The sequence below is a fragment of the Aedes albopictus genome, chromosome 2 (genome assembly GCF_035046485.1).
Source record: "Aedes albopictus strain Foshan chromosome 2, AalbF5, whole genome shotgun sequence".
NCBI lineage: Eukaryota > Metazoa > Arthropoda > Insecta > Diptera > Culicidae > Aedes > Aedes albopictus.
The window spans coordinates 142,217,598-142,231,373 of NC_085137.1; the positions used below are offsets into that span (position 1 = coordinate 142,217,598).

General features: G+C 36.3%; 1 protein-coding gene across 6 annotated transcripts in view; it reads left to right on the forward strand.

The window, feature by feature from the left end:
- LOC109416537 (nyctalopin) overlaps nucleotides 1-13,776 on the forward strand; it is a 705,340-nt gene that overhangs the window by 473,757 nt on the left and 217,807 nt on the right. For all 6 annotated transcript variants that reach the window (XM_062850552.1, XM_062850554.1, XM_062850557.1 and 3 more), the window contains exon 3: nucleotides 1,693-1,737. The gene's annotated coding sequence lies outside the window, so the exon portion shown is untranslated. The remainder of the gene's footprint in view (nucleotides 1-1,692; nucleotides 1,738-13,776) is intronic.

The following is a 13,776-nucleotide window of genomic DNA, read 5'->3' on the forward strand; positions in this document are numbered from 1 at the left end:
GATAACTCCAAGGAAGAAAAAAAAAGTCCAGTGGAAATTTATACAGATTTTAGAAATTTAGATTTCTTAAAATAATTCTTACTGGACTTGTAAAAGAATGTATTACAAAATTCTGAGAAATTTAAAGTTTTATAATATATTTCTTAAGTATGTTTTGCATACTTTTGATTTCACATTTTGTAGAAATGTTTGTAAGCATTGCTAGAGAAGTATCTTGCAGAATCCCTGACATTTTTGTGGAATTCAGAGAACAACATCAATCCTATGATGTTTTTTTTTATTGAACAGAGTATTCTTGATGAATTTTGCAAAAATATAGCATCAATATTTAAGGAAAAGTACAATATTCTCAGCAAAATTGAGCTGATGAATGTAGCCGATTCAAACGGGAGTATGATCGATATTTTAAAATTGTCTAAACTTCTTCGCAAATTACAATTTTGAATATTTTCAGAACAAAATTCAGTATATTAGAAAACATATCAATATTTGGTACAATTTGTGATATCTCGGATTACTAAAGTCTTCTACGGTTCGGAAAACTAATAAATATCCTTTCAAAATTGTAAAGATCAGATAAAATTATTTGGTACATAAAGTAAGCCAAACTCAGTTTTTTGAGAAATATCATTGGCTGTCAAACTTTGGAGGCCATTTATTCAGAGTTGAATATACTGACTCAGAAAAGTTTTGCAATTTATGCATGCTACTGTTGAAAATTTCTCCACAAATCACACAGTAGCTCAGTAGTTGATAGCCATTCTCATGCAAATTCTAAGATAAAGTAATATTTCTGATTGTCATCATAAAACCTGCCAGCGGGCCATATTCTAATTTATTTCAAAATCAGTTCGCGGGCCGCACAAAACCAATTCGAGGGCCGCATGCGGCCCGCGGGCCGCAGTACCAAACCACCAAGACCACTGATTTACTGGATTTGGTGTTATTTTTCAAAAATCATGAGAAGGAAACCCATTCTCATATTGAATATTTTTTTTGATAAATTGCTTCGGAGAAGCGCTTGTGTATGTTCTTTTCGACCCTCTAATACCAAAATTTCAAATTTTAATCTGAATATCATTTTTATCATCTAAAATCGATTCAAACATGTTATGGAAAGTGTTTTTTTTTTTGAATCCAAAATTGTGTCAATTTCGGTCTTAGATTTTTCTGCAGTTTAATCGCAAATCGCCATTGATCAGAAGAATCCAATCATCCAATAAGTTTTCCCATCCCTTTGGCACAAGATCTGAACTCGAAAGATGAAATATATTGCTTCCGGTTCCGCCCCTCCCATAAGGACCAAAAGTTAAGAAATTGAATTTTAAAAATTAACTATCGTCGAGCGGGAAAAACGGAAGCAGAGCACTCTGCAATCATCAAAAAGGAAACCAATAACAAAGACCACTAGGTACCGAGCGACTCGATAGAGATGGATGTGGTGCAGTCCAAACTCCGAAGGAGGCGATTCGATGCCCTGCCATGATTTATGGTCAGACCATTAAAATCGATCCGCGGGATGGACGGCGACAACGACGTCGGATATCGGATACAGAAACAATAGGGGGAATTTTGATTTACACAACTCGAAATGACCGATTTGATTTATGTTTATGGAAAACAAGTTTATTTGAGGAAGATTGATTCGTGCATTAAATAATCCGCTGTTTTTGTGTTCTCTCTTTTTTTTAGATAAATCGATCATTTATCAGCTGTTTCAACCAAAATGACAATAAAGTAAGTATCGGAACATACACTTCAATCGAATTTCCTAGAAGGGTTTTCCTTAAGTTCGTTTCATAATCCCATCTTAAATATTTTTCCTGAACCTCCAACCACCAAACTCGTAAATCTCGACAAACGACAGCGAAAGTGAAAAATCCTTTTCCCCGTAAATTCTTCCATCGAACTATGTTCAACAGAATAGCAAACTATACCTCGTACGAGCTCACAAAGTAGCATCGCCGTAGCACCAACTGCCGGCTGCTGCATTCCTCCTCGTGACAGCTTCAACACATGAAAAAACCGAAAACTTCTAAATACCAATCACTGACATAAATCAAAAGTGGTTAATAAAATCCGCTTCCCGGAGTTTTTCGCTTTCAATCCCTCTTACTCCGGCGGAGATACCAGACCATATATTTCCCGTTTATCTGAACTCTTTTGGAGTGCACTCTTGTCCTCCGGGGCTCCTCACTGCACTGTCCTCCTACATACAGTTCGACTTGTTAGCTTCTTTATGTTTAAACAGTTTGCATCGCCATCGTCATCATCCTCGTGAGATGATCACCAACCATCTGTGTGCCTTCTCTTGGTGGTCCCTACCTACCTAAATCCTGGAACCGGGAAACGTGTGTACCGGAATCATCCAACAGCAACAGCACACGGAAAGAAGACTGTGGATAGTAGAGGGATCTTTCGAAGAATGAGGAGGTCATGGAAGAATCCGAGGGTAAAGCCGGAAAAATATGTGCATCCGACGAATTTACGTTCGTACTTTCTTCCGCTTGATCCACTCCGAAGGCAGCTACAGGAAGTTGACTGCTTGCTGGAACATTGCGATACGTACATAGTTGTGTGATGGGTTTTGGGTTACTTTTTCATCGCGTGGACAGTATTGTGTTTCAAAAAGCATATCTCAAAAACTAGAAAGCATATTTTTTTGAATTTTGTGTACCATATACTAATCAAATTTGTTGATAAAAATATTAAAAAACAGCTTGCTTGCTCTCTTGGATTCAGGATCATGAGAACAAAGTTTCAATAGTTCTATAACATTCACCCGAAAACCATTTACCCGAAAGACATTTACCCGAATGACATTTACCCGAACGTCATTTACCCGAATGCGACACTCATCGGAAAAATTAAAACAAATGTGTACTTGATCCCCATATGATTTGTCAATAATAAATATGTTATGGCCCGGTATCATATAGCAGGCTTTGGTTAAACCTAATAATCATCAGACTGAGTGATCATCAAGCACTCTGGTACAGGACTAACTGGCTGTCACAATTCTATTTTAATCAGAGGATTTTTGTTAATATTCTTTTCTTTTACGGCTCCATCCAATTAGCCCGAACGCCAATCCGAATCAATCAGGAGATCGCCAAAAAAATGCTCACTGTGGATAACTTATTAAAAGTTGATGAAACTTAACCAGTTAGAAAAGGGTAACCCTTGGGGTAATCTGTAACAACGTTGTCTTTCATGAATAAGAAAGGTATGTGGAAACGTAAGAAGCAAATGCAATGCATTTGAGAAAACTATGACGAAGGGAGAGGTTTCAGATTCAAACAATTTGCCTGATGTGTGCTTTTACAGTATGCGGCAGGAAAAAATGCGAAAGTGTTTTTCAACTTCAAACCTCATTTTCGTCCATTTGACATTAACCAATCTATGTTTCAACGTTCCATGATCTATAATAGGCTAGTTTTCTGAAAAGTTAATTAAAAAATTTCCCATTTTGGTCACTAACCTTTACAGGGCGGCGCCTGAAGATGAAGACAACCAGAATTTTCAAACCGCAGAAAATCGCATAGGTCGCTAAATTTCGCATCTGATAAAACAAAATTTTTGATTTTCTCTACAATATCATCAAATATATGTACTTATTTCATCTGGTATGTGAAACTACATGGCACTGGATCAGTGTGGTCTGGTTGTTCATCGAATTTGAGCTAATTTTGTTACTGTTATAGTCATTTTGTTTAATGACCATTGGGCGCGCAGTTTATTGATATCCGCTTATTAGGCCTACATTATCACATGTTAAACATCAAATATGTTCATTTTTATTTTTCAGTGCTAGAATATAGACATTGACTGATACACTGTCATGAAAAATAGTCATATGTATCCCATATCTAGCGTGTAATAGTGCCTTGAACTTTTCGCATTTTTTCCTGCCGCACCCTGTAAAATTTGCTTGAACATTTGCTGTTGACGCTGACCACAAATCATATTAAAATAATGAATTTTACCTTCTTTTTATCATTGGCTGTTCTTTGGAGCTGTAAAATGCTGTTGCAATATATAGCTGTAGATTTGTTTTAGAATTCTCCTTCTTAAGATATGGCTGTACTTTCGAAATTATAGTTAATGCTATGAAAACCATATGTATTTTAATCTGAAATGTTCCCTTCTTCCAAATGTTGACTGTTCTTTTCATCATAATTCATTTGTTACGGAATATTTGCCTCAGATCTTGTCAACTGGCTGGCTTTTTGATGAATGAGAATGAGCAAAAAATTGTCCAGCCATTCGGCCAAAAATTATTCAGGTCGAAAGTCATGAGGATGAATGCTAAATTGTCACCCAGAATTATGGAATGCTCTTAGCATAACTGAAGAACATCTGAATGTGATGACTTTTTCATTACCAATCTATCACATTTTTTAACACAGGCTGCTTTGAGCAGCTACTTATATACACTTATATACACGGTCACAAACTGGCGCCATACTGCAAGTGGTCGGCGTTAAGTCAAAACTAGACTTAATTTCTAGAAAAACGACTTTAAAGTTTGCAACTGTATAAGTTTTGAGTTTTTCAACAAATGTTCTTGAACTTTTGTCGTAAATCTCAATAAGTATTCATCACAGCAACGCTCTGTATTGATCGCGAAATAACGTAAAATAAAGCTTGAAACCAAGAAATTGCTAAGTAATTGATTGCACTTAGTCAACTCTGACTGAACGGTTTTTTGGAAAATCTTCAACCAACTACAGTTCACACTCAAGTTTTTACATATTAGTTAATAGGAGTGGTGTACAATGTGAGCTGGAAGTTTGGAATTTGATATTTCTGTTATTACACTGTTGATTACCGTTTTCAATTTTTATGTTCAGTCAGAGTGGACCAAGTACAACAGTTTAATATCACATGAAGGGTAGTCAATTAATGAGCTATTTAAGAATTTTTAACTTGAATATTTAATAGCTTACAACTTTTGAATGTATTTTCATGGTTAAGTACGTTTTTGAAATATTGTAGTTAAACAGTTCATAATAATTTATTCAGAGGACTGGCATTTTTCAAAAAATCGTTCAGACAGAGTGAACCAAGTACACAATTCTTAAATAATCGGTAAAATCAATTTCTTCATGAAACGGGTATTGGTACATTTCAATAGGATGCCCAACAGCTACTAAACAAACATATTTTGATTTGGAAAGGATTACGAAGAATAAGGTAATTTCAACTATTTTTCTTAGAGACACATGGTCCACTCTGTCTGCACGCGAAATGCCACAATATGCTTCAACACGATGATCTGTAAAATACGATATTGAGCATAATAAATTTGAATTTAACGTGCTTTCTTGATCAGTAATCATAAGAAAATGCGTTAGGGAGTCATACGATTTGGAAATGTATCACATTTTGATGATAAACTATTTTATTTATTGAATTTTCACCAATACATATTTTTTCAACTCTGTTGGCATCATGCATATGGTCCACTCTGACTGCACACTTTTATCGATTTTTGCAGTTCAATCAAAAGAAAATTGTGCTATAACTCTCGTTAATTGTAACATTAAGAAAATTGGGTGAATGTTCCAAGTAGCTTTTGTAATAGTTGAAGTGGTGAATTGAAACATTTCAAGTGGTGAAAAAAATTAGTATGGGAAATTGATCGATTGCAGCGCCACGCTATTGCCACTTCTGTTGCCGATTTCAAAAGACCGTTAAATTCCTTACACAGTTCCAGAACTGGAGTTGGATGTCTGTTCTCTGTGATGAAATGCCTTAAAAATCTAATTTTCTTCAATTTTGTTACTTGGTCCCCTCTGACTTAACGTCGACCAAGTATTCTCCACTTCTTCTACGATTTGCCTTCTTTTTAAAATAGGCTGTTCTTTTGAATTTACATTGTCCACCCGTGAACTTTTGATGAGTTGGACGGCTGGTACTGACTAAAATGGTAATTTCTCGAAAGAATTTATTCCTTCTTTTCATAAGAGTTGAAATGTTATATAGTTTGTTTGCAGACGAACTACTAACTCCATAGGAGACCCGTGAATCCATCTTTCCACCTACATATATCCTTTAGGTAACTAATATACTTAGCTATCGGGATGATGACCCATTCGGGATAATGGCTTTTGGAATAATGTCCTATTCGAGGTTATAATGGCATTCGGGCCGTGGCAGTATTAGGGGTATTAGGGTATAGTTACTGAGTCCCTTCTTCTCTTCAAAGGCTGTTCTTTCGAGTTGCACTGCTGCATATTTTGTTGACGTTCGAACTACTAACTGCACAACAAAGATTGTTGCTGTACAATAGACGAATAAGCTATTCATAAGCTTTATTTTTGAAATTTTGGTTGAATTATCTGTTATTCAGCTACCATTGTTAGTTGGGATGTATATAAGTTTTGTCCTTCTTTAGATTATATGATGTTCTTTTAAATTACACTCTTACATGATTGAGTGATGAATTCTAAGTCTACATCTAATATTTTTTCCTTCTTTTGATAATAGGATGTTCTGTTTGGTAAACAATCTGCAAACTTCTCTGTCATTTTTTTTTCTATTGATATGTTGATTTTCCGAGGGCTATTTTCTAATCGTTTTGAGCTAATGACCATTTGGCCTACAAACAGAGATTTCCTCTTCTTCAAATCATAAACAGTTCTTTGCTTACCAAAAGAACAGTTTATGCATCAAAGAAGGGTAAATATCTAGAGTGAATGCTAACAGCGTTAACACAACAAATGTAAGCTGCAGTGATTAGTTTTATTCAAGCATATGCCCTGTAAATTTCTATCGCGGATCATTTCAGAGAAAATTTGATAAAATGTGTTCTTGAGGGGTCTCCAGTTAGCCTAGTGGTTAAGGCTGTGGATCGCCAATCCGGAGACGGCGGGTTCGATTCCCGTTCCGGTCGGGAAAATTTTCTCGATTCCCTGGGCATAGTGTACCATTGTACTTGAATCACAATAGAGTAGCGAACCACTTGGGCAGCTGCCGGTATTTTTGGCACTCTTCGCTGTAACTCAGCCAATTCCAAACTAATTGACATGAAATTTTGTACACGGCTAGACACTATACGTATCTCATCGCGTTCCAAAAATTGTGTCAATTGGTTCAGAATTGGCTGAGTTATGGCAGAAAAGTTCCCAAAATAGGACCCCTGCCGAGATGGTTCCACTTCATTATACAAATTATTGCAGGCAAAGAAAGCCCTTCAATTAATAACTGTGGAAGTGCTCAAAGAACACTAAGTTTAAGCGAGGCAGGCCAAGTCCCAGTGGGGACGTCGAGCCATAAAGAAGAAGAAGAAGAAGAATCGATCCTAACAGCATTCCGAGCTTTTCTCCATCTGTGTCTGGAGTTTTTGCAGAGATGAAGGATACAGGATTTCGTGGCAGATAGACAAAATCACTTTTAGCCCACTTGTTGACTGCAGTCATCAACTGCTTCTATTAGTTTACTTCGTACTTTCGGAAGGTGTTTGCAAATTGCGACCAGAGCTATGTCATAAGCATAGACTAAAGCCATAATGTTTTTGGGGATAACTTCCAATACTGGGTTAATAGCAAGCAGGAATAAGGTGACAGCTAACACGGATCCTTGGGGAACACCATTGCACTAAGGGCCAGAATCGCAATCTAGCGGAACAAAATTAATTACTCCAAAACGAAGCATTTCCGACACATGGTGTCTTCGACAAAGTTGTTCTACATTAGCAGGGGCATCTATTGCTATGAACGTAGTAGTTCGCAACTCGTCCGCATAGGTGGCGCCACCATCTAACTTCTTTGTTTTACGTCCTAGAGATTTGGCGTCTTCGGTAAAGTTGTTTATTTTTGCAAAATAAACAACTCTTTCTCAGACGTCAAAATTCCACAGCCTACTGTTTTCGAGTTATTTAAAAAATAAAAACCAATCAATGAAAAAACAGTTTTTTAAGCTTATTTTGACATTTTTACTAGAAACCATGTGAGTTTTTATTTTTTCCTAATGCATATGTGTCAAACCAAACACATTGTACGGGAATATGTTGAATATTATCATTAAAAATTAAAAATAAAAATACAAATTCGAAAAAATAGTGTGAATTTCAAGGCCTAATATCTCACAAAGCGCAAAAAATCGCAACTTCAAATTTTCAGCAAATACGGAGCAATACTATGTGAACATACTGCCAAAAATTTGGAGAGGTATTTTTTGGTGTTTTTGGGATAATAGCTTTTTAGTAACAGTATAAATATAAGTAGTGCCAGCATGTAACTTTTTACTGTTACATATTAGAGAGTTTATGTATTCGAAAAAGTTGTTCATTTTGACTAAATAAACAACTATTTCTTAGACGTCAAAATTCCACGGCCTACTGTTTTCGGATTATTGCATATAAACTAGATAATATTGATAAAAATGACAATAGAACACATTTTGATGCAATAGTATGAAGTATTTTTTATTGTTTTTACTTTTACGATACATAGTAAGTCATGAAAATATCAGCTTACTATTGTCAGCATGGGTCAAGATATCTTTTAATCTTTTGCATTGTCTTGTGTCCGCTCCGTCGATAAAGAGCCCCCATAGGACGCCGATCACTGAGAAAGTTGCTAATACAACTCCGAATACGTTTTCCAACGTTGAGTCTATCAATTTGTTGCATAATATGTGAGCGCCAAACTTGATCGTATGCTTTATTAATATCAAATAAGGCAAACCCTGCAGATCAACTACCAAGCGAGCTTCTAAAATACGGTGGAGAAACACTGGTAAGAGCACTACACTGGGTCATTACCAAGATTTGGGAGGAGGAAGTATTACCGGAGGAATGGATGGAAGGTATCGTTTGTCCCATCTACAAAAAGGGCGACAAGTTGGATTGCGGGAACTACCGCGCGATCACACTACTGAGCGCTGCCTACAAGATACTCTCTCAAATTTTATGCCGACGTCTATCACCGATTGCAAGAGAGTTCGTGGGGCAATATCAGGCTGGATTCATGGATGAACGCGCTACAACGGACCAGATGTTCGCCATCCGCCAGGTGTTGCAGAAATGCCGCGAATACAACGTGCCCACACATCACTTGTTCATCGATTTCAAATCGGCGTATGATACAATCGATCGAGAACAGCTATGGCAGATTATGCACGAATACGGATTCCCGGATAAACTGATACGGTTGATCAAGGCGACGATGGATCGAGTGATGTGCGTAGTTCGAGTATCAGGGACACTCTCGAGTCCCTTCGAATCTCGCAGAGGGTTACGGCAAGATGGTCTTTCGTGCTTGCTGTTCAACATTGCTTTGGAGGGTGTAATAAGAAGAGCGGGGATAAACACGAGTGGGACGATTTTCATGAAGTCCGTTCAGCTGCTTGGTTTCGCTGATGATATTGATATTATTGCTCGTAAATTTGAGACGATGGCGGAAACGTACATCCGACTAAAGAGTGAAGCCAGGCAAATCGGATTAGACATTAATGTGTCGAAGACAAAGTACATGATGGCAAAGGGCTCTAGGGAGGAATCACCGCGCCCACCACCCCGAATTTATATCGACGGTGATGAAATCGAGGCGGTTGAAGAATTCGTGTACTTGGGCTCACTGGTGACCGCCGGCAACGACACCAGCAGAGAAATTCAGAGGCGCATTGTGGCAGGAAATCGTTCTTACTTGGAACTCCGCAGAACTCTACGATCGCATAAAGTTCGCCGTAACACGAAGTTAACCATCTACAAAACGCTGATTAGACCGGTCGTCCTCTAAGGGCACGAAACATGGACCCTACGTGCAGGAGTTTTCGAACGGAAGGTGTTGCGTACCATCTACGGCGGAGTGCAGATAAAAGACGGGACTTGGAGAAGGCGAATGAACCACGAGCTGCATCAGCTGCTGAGAGAACCAACCATCGTCCATACCGCGAAAATCGGGAGGCTACGGTGGGCGGGTCACGTCATCAGGATGTCGGATAGCAACCCGACTAAAATGGTTCTCGAGAGTCATCCGACCGGTACAAGAAGACGTGGAGCGCAGCGAGCTAGGTGAGTCGATCAAGTGGAGGACGATCTGCGGACCCTACGCAGAGTGCGGAACTGGAGACAAACAGCCATGGACCGAATGGAATGGAGGCGGCTACTATGTACAGCAGAGGCCACCCGGCCTTAGCCTGATCGGTAAGATAAGTTGATGTTCTACAGCCCAGATCTCCCCATTTACCGATTTTGTAAATATTGCTCCGTTAAACCAAAATATGGAAAAATACATCCAGCTTCACCTTAAATTGAAAATTCTTTCGAAATAACAGTACAAAAACTTAAAGCTACAGTTATTAGAGTGTTCTGAGTTTAAAAATAAATGTTCCTTTTTGTACCATATCCCAAAATATGATGCTGAGTATTTGAATTTTGGTAAAAATCATAAAAAAAATCAATTTTCTATGGTATGTTTTGTCAGGTTCTTATGATAAATAATATAGAAATGGTTTCTCAAAATAAGTTTGTACACAATACATATTTTTAGACAACATAAACTTCTTGAAAAGCATGGTTAAGAATTTGTAATTGGTCGAGCAGTTGAAAAGTTAATGTGAGAAAATTAAGTAAAAATCATATTTGGATGTGGAAAAAAAATTGTACAAGTTAATTAACTTTTGAAAAAGGCGTATGAATATGAACCTAATAATTTTGTTCCAAAAATTGTAATTTGAAAATGGTTTGTTGGGTTGAAATAGGTTTCCGAAGATCTTTTAGGATGTTTTAAGAACTTTAGGAAAAAAATACACTGAGAGTAATTCCCATCATGGATCTATGTTAGATGTCATTAATTTCAATATTTCAAAAACATCACCTTTTTTATTTTTTTTTTCTGTTGAAAGCAGGATTGTCAAATGCATCTAACATTTTTTTCTAGTTTATAATTTTCATCGATTTTCAAAACAAGCAGAAGATCACAATTTTAGATATTTTCGATACCAAAATTGGATTCTACATACAGTTTTCAATGAAAAAATATGCACATTTTTCCTACATCGAACCGTTTTGAAATAACAGAAAAAAAAAATAAAAAAATTAACTTTGTGAGATGTTACGCGAGGCGGTCTGAAAATTCACATATGTGAAAATATAAAAAGTTTTATCATTGGAAACTGTATGTAGAATCTATAATTGGTATCGAAAATATCAAAAATGGTTTCTTTCTGCTTATTTAAAAAACGAAGAAAAATTTAAGAAAAATGAGAAAAAAAGTCAGGATAAATCACCAATTGTTGCACGGCTAAAAATTCGTGAATTGTTGGACACCTCATATGATAAGAATTAAGTTGCAACACTTGGCGAAAATTGGCTAGCAGCATTTGACCATCCTAGGCTACTAAGCAAATTTTGAGGCTGGATGGCAGCTTTATACAAAAAAAAAAAAATAAAATAAAAAGAATGGTAAGGTTATTGGAAAATATAATCCATATGATATTCAACATAAATCCGAAATGCATATTATTCGCAGTGTTATGTTAAAAAAAAATTCTTCAAATAATCTAAAACATTTTCAATCCAACAAACGTTTTCGAGTAATATTTTTTTAATGGAAAAATGTTTGTATATGCCCTTTTCAAAAGTTAAAGGTCCCATTAGACGTGACAAATATTTGGCCAAACAAGCCCAACAAATGACCAACACAACGTGAATCATAGCAACCTTGGATGAATGTCGGGCTTCAATAGCAAATATTTGTCATAATGACAAACAGTCTTAAAGCACCTTAAGTGAGGAAAAATTCATCTAAATAAAAAGTGTAACATGTTGATGCAAAATAATTCACAAAATCCAGTGCGTGAACAAAACATCATTCAAATTAAAGAATATCGAGAAATGGCAAATGTTTTCGTGTTTCGGGCTGAAAATGCTCTTGAACAGCATACGAATTAAAATATTCAACAACTTTTACAAAACCAAGCAGCACGGTACATCTAATAATTAGTCTTCGGAATAACCATCCAAAACCTATTTTGATGCGATTTTTTTTTTCCACCCTTGGAACCTCCAAAAAACTGTTGAATCATTCTTTAATATTATAATTAAGGAGTAGAACACTTGCTCTTCGCGAAAGCGTTCTGTGTGACCGCTCGAAATTTATATTCACAATTGTTCTTAACAAGAGGTTGTGCTTAATGTTGCCGTCAGATTTCCGTAAAAAAAAACAGATATTCTACAGCGATTCCCACAGAAAGACTTCCTGAATATGACAAATGTCTTAAGACCACATTCAAAACACTTCTTCATTGCCTCCGCTGAAAACAGTTCTGTGAATTCTGCCGAGAAAAAGCTCAGAAAATTTATCAGAATTTTATTTGGGAATACCGTTAGAAATTTCATTACGTTTATCACAATCTCCAAGAAAAACCATTCGGTGAGTATGCCATACTTTCCTTGAGAATATTTTAGCTGGAGATTTTTTCCTAAATTTCCGCCTAAAGTCCTTGAGATACTCAGTACGAAAAAAAAACTTCTCACTGAACTCAATCATAAATTGGTCCTTGATTTTTTTAATTCTCTAAATGATTTGGATAGAAAACAGTACGAGTACCAACATCACAGTGGTCCACGAACCAGATTTACGAGGAAGGATGCATTCAACGCCTTCAAACGAGTTTTTAGGCAAATATGGTCTTCTACAAAGTTGTCCCTAATAATAAGGCCCTCTTTAAAATGTGCATGAAAATTAGGGTGGTCCATATTTTCAAAGAAATTGGTACCCAAACTTTTTTACTTGCTAGAATAACTGTATACATTCTTCGGGAAAGTTGTAGATCTATCAATTTTGAGCAAGTTTGCTGAAGACACTTTTTATGTAGCTTTAAAATTGACCGATCTAGAGGTATTTTTCTGAATAAACCGGTTTTCTGGCGATAACTTTTTGAGTTTCGATTTTTCATCAAAGTCACCCAAGGAACACTTGTAGAGACTTTGAAGACGCGTCGTTTCGTGCGCTGAGATGGACGTTATCTCTTTTGGTTCAAAAGTTACAGGCATGTTTCTTAAAAATTCATAGTTTTTAACAAGGGTTTATGATGGGTTGGGGCAAACATAAAAAATATCTTTTGCCCGCATTCAAAAGAAGAAATGTTGTTATAAAACATATCAAAAAATTAGAGTGGTGTTATTTTTGTAACTCAAGTGAAAAATACTTGAAAAGTGCCTATTTTTTTTCTAGAAAATCATCAATATCTTTTGAACGGAATGACGAAGCAACATTCTCAGCACACGAAAATGCGCGTTTTTGGAAGCTCTAAAAGTGGTTCAAAGGCGACTTTAACGAGAAATTTGAAACAGAAAAGATAAAGCAATAAAACCATTTGTTCTAGCGTCACCCTATGAAAACTATGGGAAAATGCTCCAAATTTGGTCAAAACAGTTCAATCGCTAAGTAAGAGAACATAAAAGGTGTTTTTGATCTCACAATCGGACTGCAAAGCCGAGAAATTTTCCAAAGAATACTTAAATTGTTCAAAAGAAAAAAAAAGTTATTGCGAATGTACTTAGGTATATTTATAACATCATCCCATAACTTGTTTTCAATTTACTGTAGGATATTTTGTTACTTGCTTTCAAAACATATATATATTCAAGTCAATTAGAGGGAACTTCAACAAACTGAAATTACCATTTAAAATTTTGAAACGGTATGGACATTTTGGCTAACTTGGTGTATTATTAGATAAATATTCTAATCAATCGTTATGATTTTTTCCGTGTTACAAATTGAATCCGGAGATATAACAGTTCAAAGTTGACTATCGGAT